We start from the raw sequence: 8,986 nt of genomic DNA, 5'->3' as shown, positions 1-8,986 counted from the left end.
ATGTGGGACAGAGGAGAAAGCTAAGGGCTAGAGGGGATATCATGATATGCATTTGGCCTGGCATTCAAGGCACCTGCTGACCGTGTACGTGAGCATGAGCCACAGACGTGTGGGTAGGTGAGTCTAGATCCCTCAAATGTGACAGAGTTAATCCTCAAATTTCTAGCCTGATATGGATGCCCTATGAAAATAGCTGCAATCACCACTGACCAGATGGAATGCAGGCAAATGGATTTTAGAATTCTAAAACTTGAGAACTCTTAGACCCTAAATCCAATCACCGTGTGACCCAGAAAAGAGCTCATTAACCTAAGGGCACACAGACCCTGACTAGCAGAGCTGGGTCCAGGAGTTAAAATCAGGCCTGCTGGATCCTCACCAAGGCTCTTGGCTGTTGAGATCTATAAGGTTCAGTCTCCCAGCAATCTCTTCCTTGTGGGATATAAGCCACCTTATTCTATTTTAAGAATTCTTTTCAAAACAAAGAAAAGAAAAAAAAATACAACATGATAATCATCTCAATTAATATGTCCAGCCAAGTCCTTGCTAAAGAATCATAATATTCTATGGTTTCTTCTCTCTCTTCTATATTAAAAAGAGTTATCATCCCTGTACTGACACATAGTAAGTGTCCAATATAGAGAATACCTTGAATGACCTTGAAAAATCCTATTTCTCAAAGTCCAAGAAAGTAGGCCTCACGCTCTCACTCAGATCTCTACTTTGGATTGGATAAAGGTCCTAATGAAGCTAGGCTTAAGGAATGGATCCAGCAGGCATAATTTCCATCTCCACATACATATCAACATGTGGCTCACTCAGTAATGTTGATCCATCTTACCTTCTTCACCCATTGGATACTTGCTACCAATTTCTATAAGATACTCCACCCATCTGATTGGTCACTCAACAAATGACAGAACAATTGAGTATCACGGAGCCACCAAGCCAAAAGCACAGTAATTTCTGCAAAAAAAAAAAAAAAAAAAAGGAAAAAAGATATTTAGTAATTTAGAGATGACAGGGCTTGATAAGATGATCCACTACTTTACACGGGGAATACACAGTTGCAGAAGACAGGCTTTTCTCTTGGAAGATAACAGATCAGATGTGCAAAGAAAGATATAACCCAGTTATTACAAAGGTAGGAAAACTTGTCATGGTTTTTGAAGTACCAAAATGGTGTGATTAGTAATCTGTGTATTTGGTACTTTGGTGACAAATTGGTCAAGCATTCACCATTAAAACAAAATGAATTTCTCCTGCGTTTGCCCTAGCACCAACAATAAACCTGCATGTGAACATATGAAGTCTTGAGACAATTTCTAATAGAAACTATGTTCTGAGTTCAAGCCAGGCCTTCCTTTATGAAGTGGGAAGCAGTGTTCTGGAGATGCCCGATCTTTGAGGAACAATAAGCTCAAGGACAAACAGTCGTATGGTGGGGGTGACAGGCGATGTCATCCCCATTCCAGGAGACTAGAGCATTGGGCTGAAAGCACTGCAGTAGTCATCCGGGTTATGTTTTGCCTCACTACACAGTACTCTGGGTTTTCTGTGCCGGGCTGTTCTGCCTGGATCTGGTCTGATTCATCTTCAAATCTACTAAAGTGTCTAACACATTCCCTAGCCAGAGCAGCTGTTCATATATTTGTTGAATGAATGAAAAGAAGTACATGAAGTATTTAAACAGCTGTTGTCTTTAAAAATGGGGGCACTGAACCAAGAAAGGTGTCGGCTGGCGTAGCTTCTCTGACAAGAAAACAAAGGAATACTTGAATGCCCTTCATCTCTAGAGCTTCTACCTTCTAGGACCAACTCACATCTGCATGGGGAGCGTCAACAGCAACTTTCATTGATTTCATTTATCGTGCTTTTTTTTCCCAAAATCTACTTTTACCTCCTCATCTTGCTACCATCCAATGGTTCCTCAACTTCGTCCAAGATAAGCAATACACACCCTTCTTATTGAAGGACAGTAGATGAATTGAAAACCTACTAAGAGTTATCCTTAGCACCATGTTTCTGATAACTGTACCAAGAAGAACAATATATATATATATATATATATATATATATATATATATATATATATATATATTTTTTTTTTTCCTATGCTGTTGCCAAGATGTCAAGGGCATAGCAGCACTGAGATTATTTACAGACACACATGGAGTCATAGAGGAAAACCACGTGGAGCCATTCACTCAACAACAGCTAATGTATGGTGAAAGGGTCCTACTTGGCAACTAAATTGCTTGTATCCAGTCCTCAAAAAATGGCACATGCCTGTAATCCTAGTGGCTGGGGAGGCTAAGGCAGGAGGATAGGAAGTTCAAAGTCAGCCTCAGCAACTTCAGGAGGCCCCAAGCAACTCAGTGAGACCCTGTCTCTTAAAAAAATATATTTTTTAAAAAAAGGGTTGGGGATGTAACTTAGTGGTTAAGCACTGCTGGGTTCAATCCCCAATACCAAAACCAAAACCAAAATAACCCCAGCAATAAACCACAAACTTACTCATAATCATGTGTAGACTCCAGGTAAATCTGAGCTGATCCTGGGTAACCAATAAAATATAGCAAAGGTGGTATTGTATGGGCCTCAGGTGAGGGTCAAGGAAGCACAGCTTCAAACTAAAGAGAATCATCCCTGAGCCCTCAGATCTAAAGTATTTGCCTTGATAGGTTTAGATTCTTTCCACCTTCCAGTTTCTCCCTTTCCAAATGGAAGTGGCTGTCTATTTTATGTCTGCCTACTATTATATCAGAGAAGCATATAATTTCTCTGGTTTCACAAGTTCACAGTTGCAGGGAAATTTTGCATCAGGATAAATTGTATGGAGTCTTTCACCATTCAGATGACATTTAGATGAGTCTTTGGACTTTAATATTGAAGTGGAAACAAGATAAGATTTTGAGAGCTATTGGCATGAAATAAATACATTTTATTTGCAAAATGGCATGGGTTTTGAACTGACTATTTGGGACCCTGATATTACACATGTTGAGGTTTACATAAAGTCAGGGAGGTGGGACTCCCACGATAATCCCATCATAGCATTCAAAAGGAAACTAGAAAATGAGCATGTTCTACTCTTCCTGCTCCCTCTCACTCTCCTCTCTCTCCATCTACCACTTTCTCTCTGCTTTGGAAGGATAACGAGAAGATGAGAAGATGACCACCTGCAAACAAGGAAGGAGACCCCCAACTCCAAGAATCAAATCTGCTGACACCTTCCTCTTAGACTTCTAAATATCTTCTTGTTCAAGCTCCTCAGCCCTTAGTATTATGTCATCACAGTCTGAACTGATTCCTACAGAGACCCTGTGGCTTGCCTTGTGCTCTTTGAAGGCTTGCTCTTGGAGAAGCCAGCAGGCATGTGTGGAGTCTCAATGCTCTGAACCATCATACCGTGAGCAATCATACCCAGCCAGCCAGATGCTGCCCACCTTCTTCTGCTTCAGCCAGAAGGTGAGTAAAGGTGCCACCTTGGACATTGCACCTCTTCAAACCTTCCCATAGCTCCCGTCATCTCATAAACAGGCATAAGAGAAATCCTAGGAAGAACCACCTAAATGAATTCACAAAACTCGCAGAACTATAGGGGATAGGTATAAATTTTTGTTATAAACCACTTCAGTTTGGAGTGTCATGTTAGTCATCAGTAGGTAACCAGAATGCTGTAAACAGGGATGAAAAGGCACTTTCCAGGGGCCTCTACAATACAACCACCCTGAGTATCAAAAGTCCCACTTCGCCCAAGCTCAAAGGAATATGATTCTTGCTGAAGGTATTCAGCCAATAGCCCCCAAAGAAGACTTCAGGGTCCGTGTTTCTGCTATTTTCCTTCTCCAGACTACAGTCTGTCAACGATGCAGCTCTATCTGTCGTCAGCATGTTTTTAAAAGTTCTCAAAATGGATAAAAAGTGAATTGGACTCCCCACTTTGTCTTGCATTCTTTACCTCCCTGAAAAACGCTTTCTATAAAACTTCTTTTGCCAAAGCCTGCAGAACCAATGGAAAGCTTCAGAATTAAAGCAAAAAAGCAAACAAACAAAAAAAAAAAGATGATGACAAGGATGAATCATCTGTGAATTCTCATCACTGCAAGCCTCTGCAAAAGAGGAGCTGTGAAAATTTCATGTGCAACAAGAAGACCTCGTGCCTTAGATAGAAAATGATCAATTCAAGCATTCTAAGTTGTTCTTTGGGCTTTGGGGAGAGTAGATGGGTCTGAGAGGGCTCTGCGGGTTGGCTGTACATCTTCTCTCCGCATAGGCCTTCTCATTTGGGACGTTCACTTTCCTTCATCTTCCCCGCATCTCATGAACCCCTGGGAACTGGAACCATGTGTTCCCTCCTGAGCCAAGACGCCACAGTCCAGACTTGCTGCATCTGCCTCCTGGCTACTCTCAGGATCTCCCCACTTCATTTTTCCAGGCTTGCAAACCATTACAGCCCTGGGGTAAAAAACATTCTCTCTCTCTCTCTCTCTCTCTCTCTCTCTCTCTCTCTCTCTCTCTCTCTCTCTCTCTCTCTCTCTCTCTCTCTCTCTCTCTCTCTCTCTCTCTCTATATATATATATATATATATATATATATATATATATTTTTTTTTTTTTTTTAATTTAGAGACGAGGTCTTAGTGAGCTGCTTAGGGCCTAGCTATGTTGCTGAGGCTGGCTTTGAACTCTCAGTCCTCCTGTCGCAGCCTCCTGAGCTGCCGGGATAACAGATGTGTGCCACCATGCCTGGCCATATCTTTCTCTTTGTGAACAAAATAAAACAAATGTTGTGGCTTATAGATCAACATGTATGGGTCCTCTTTGAGAATGTGGGCTCAGCCAAGCCAGGTGTATATCAGAATAATTGTCAACAACCCCCCAAATAAATATATTATATTATAAATACATATATATATATATATATATATATATATATATATATATGTATGTATATATGTTCATATGTGTGTGTGTGTGTGTGTGTGTGTGTGTGTATGTGTGTGTGTGTGTGTGTATTACTGATGGTGGGGTTGGAAAACAGTCCCCTTCCATTTACTTCATGAGTGCATGCTGTAGGATCCTCAGAATTATGTCTGAATGTTCTGTGAGAACAACCCATTATAAGTACAACAGGGATCATAAGCTAAAAGGTTGACACCTCCATTTTACAGACAGAAAAACTGAAGCTAAGTGATAAATGTCCAATTGCATAGGGCAAGAAAGTTGCATAACGGGTGGGGTGCAGTTAGCTCATTAAGACATCCACTCCTTTCTACAAGTTATAAAGATGAGACCCACTTCCCAGGGCAAATCATGCCCATCCCTCTGGGATGTGGACAAAGATAATTCCTATTTTTTTGGCATAATGACACAACAGGGAATTGAGATATTCTGAAACAGAGCTGATTAAAACAAACCATGATTAAATATTCATATTTTGCTATTGTATAATCAAGTAAAAAGCTAGGTGTTTGAAACATTTATTAGGAAAAGAAATGGAGCAGTAGCCTTACATTTTCCTACCTTCTAGAAACATCACGTTGCTTTGCTGATGTAGTTCTGTGCTTTTCTTGCTCTGTAAGCAGAAGGGGTTATAAGTATTCAACAGACCCCAAGTGCCTACAGATGAGACCTTTGTTTGGGGCTTTTCACATGTTCCTGACATCATCAAAGTGATGGTGAAATCAATTAATAATCACCACTGGGTGTTTTTCTTTCCTGTTATCGCTGAAGTTCTGAAACCATATGGCAAAGTATATTTTGTAGGATAGGTTTGTAGATTCTGATTTTTTTTTAATGGAAGAAGCAGATAGCTATAAAGTATGAGAGAACAGCAGCACTTAAAATGCAGGCTTTGCCTCTTTTAAACTAATTTGACTTTGGGCAAGCAAGAACTTTCTGTGTCTCAGTTTCCTCTCTACAAAACTTAGATCATTAATCATTTTGGAAGGTTATTATGAAGAATAGTGATAATAAATTAAACACCTCCCTTAATATAAACAGTCAAAAATCAATAACTATCATTATAAAATGATAGACTTTGCAATTTTACAATGGTACAAGATTCAAAGTTGAATCTTCCATTGTATGTCTGCTATTCATAAAGCCTTATGGTATGCATATAAGTATTTGTATAAAGCCAAAGACTGGAATATTTGCATACGTTGATATGCAGTCACATATTGGATTCCCTTAATGTACTCTATTGGTTTTGATTTTCCCATGGGTAGAGCTCTTTGCATAATGGATAACTGCCTCCATTCAACTCTGCATCTAAGGAAACTGTGAGGTATGTGAGGACTGAAATCACATCTTATATGCATCTCTGTTGGCCCAGGTCAGTACACTGCTAGCTCTCTACAGGGAAGGCTTTTGGAGTAGTCAATGAGTGATAATAGTTACACAAACAGATATAACAAAACTATTATATATATATATATATATATATATATATATATATATATATATATATGTAATTTTCTAAAATATATAGAAAAGTTAAGTAATTTCCTAATATATACATATATAAAAATAGCTATTGACCTTTTATCTTCTTGTTTTCAGATGGCAGGTCTAATTTGTGATGTGTTTCCATGGATTATGATGCTGTACTCGATTGACTCAAATTAGTCAGCCTTGATAAATGCAATGAGATTCTATTTGGTTTGTTTTCAAAGATAGTTAAAAATCAGTAAGTAGGCTATCATTTTGCAATCAGCTATTAACAAGAAAAGTCAGGAAAACGAACAGGTATTTTCTGACTAGAATAACATGCATGTATTTGTGCAAGCATTGAGTTTGGAAAGGTGTTATCCATATTTTCCAAATATTCAATATGCTACATGCCAAGTGAAGCATTTTATCATCTTTGGACATTTAAGGCATGATTGGAATCTCATGCACATGATGTGTACATCTACTTGCTCAGGAGTTGAGCAGTAACAGACACAACTTAATCCAAACAGGAAATGACAATTCCTGACATTTAGTAGGAGCTTTTAAGATGCCAAATGCAAGGCTAAGAAGTTTCCTATAATATATAATTTAGTATTGTAAAAATATTTGAAGTCAAGTTTTTTTTGATATTTTCGTATTTCATAACTAAGAAGATGAGGTACAACAAGGATGAGTGAAGTTAGCTACAATAACAAAGCCACTAACCCAGGGGGCGGGATTCTGACACAGGCTGGTTGAATCTCTAACAATGCATCCAACTTCTATATTCAACTGCATTCTTCAGATATAAACTAGGGCACTCATTTAGGGAAGTAGTCCAATGAGTTTAAAAAAATGACTAAGAATTATATCCCTTTACAGTGCTACTACACCATCCAAAGAAAGCCATTGTCAAAGAAGAACCTACAAAGTATTGAAGGGCCACAACAATTTTTACCACACCCAAGAACAGTATTTCTAATTTGTTCACATCTAGGCAACTTTCAGTCAAGTAATAAAAATATCTGCAAACTTCTCTGGAGGAGGCAAATCTCCATATTCACAAACTTAGAGAAGCAAATACACTCACACTGCAGTTTTAACTGTGTGTCCAAAGCACTTACAACTACCTTCTTAATGTAAGAAGAAGGGTAAGGTGCACCATCCGTAGATTTATGGTATAGCAGGTGAGAGCTTCTTCTGAGATCATAATGCTCAGATAGAAATAAAACAAGGTTTGTCAAAATTAAGTGGGACTTTCCTTTTGAAATGTAAAGTTACTTTTTTTTTAAAAAAAAAAGTTATTTTGTTATTTACCTCTTGTGAAACATTCTGAAGATACAAGCTGTGAAAACTCAGAATTATCTATGAATTTGACAAAGTCAAAAAATGTGTACGTTTGCTTGCTTACTGTGTATTAAGAAGACAAAAGTGGAAACTAAATGCTGTAGGAAAACTTTTGAACAAATGAATACGAAAAGGAGGAGGAGAATCCTGGCACATGATCTCACCTGGGCACACGTGCGTCTGCAGGGCTGCACTGAATAGGAACTTGTAATTTTCCTTAGACACAGATTTGAATTTGGCCACAGAAAGGCTGACGTGAGCCAGGGAGAGAGTCCAGTGGGCGCTCTGCCTCCCCATCACACCTCATTAAGTACACTGGATTCATTCAGGGTCCACGGGAGAAGAAGGCCATTAAAATGTTTCAGTTTTAGTTTGCTGCCCTTTATTGGTGAAATAACATTCTTCGCTGGTATGCACAAATTTTGATGATATTAAGGATGTTGGAAAAATCACCTGCCCATATCAAGAACCCAATTCTCTCACAGCAAGTTTTATCTAGGCTGGCCCCCCACATTTACCTCTGAGGCAGGTACACACACACATGCATAAAACCTCAAAGGACCATTTGACTTTTTCTTTTTCTTTTCTTTTCATCTTTTTTGTTAATTCCTTGAATAGTTAAAATTTATGTCCATGTCTACTATTTTAATTAGTAAAAACAAAGAACAAGGAGGAAAAAGAAATAAAACATCATCTGTCATTGTGTGGAGTTGGATCATTTTATCAGAATGGGTTTGGATCACTCTGAGCAATCTTGTTCTTACATGAAGAGATGTGCTCAGATCAGAGGCTCAGAGGCTTGACCAGGTCCTCTGCAGCAAGATGCGCTTATTAATCCTTTTGCACACAGCGTCAGCCAAAAAAAATGAGGCTGGATTTTGATACGAGTTCTCTTTGTGCTTCCTTGTCTTTGATATTTGCAACTGTCTGATACAGATATAACATCTCTTTGTGTATTTGTGTACTACCCAAACACACACAAAAATACTACTCACAAGTTGATCATTTATCTCTGGAAATACTTTAGTCACTTTCCTGATCCAGTAAATTATGATATTCATTTGGCTCTGGGTACCAGGGTAGATGTGGTGAACCTTAAGTTTCTTTCCTACTTTGAGATTACAGAATTTTGCAATTGAAATAATCAATTCCCCTAGGTAAAGGCATCCTACTTCCCACCACCAGGGTTCTAATTTCAT

Source organism: Callospermophilus lateralis, unplaced genomic scaffold (genome assembly GCF_048772815.1).
Source record: "Callospermophilus lateralis isolate mCalLat2 unplaced genomic scaffold, mCalLat2.hap1 Scaffold_82, whole genome shotgun sequence".
Lineage (NCBI taxonomy): Eukaryota > Metazoa > Chordata > Mammalia > Rodentia > Sciuridae > Callospermophilus > Callospermophilus lateralis.
Note: the sequence above shows the minus strand (reverse complement) of the source record.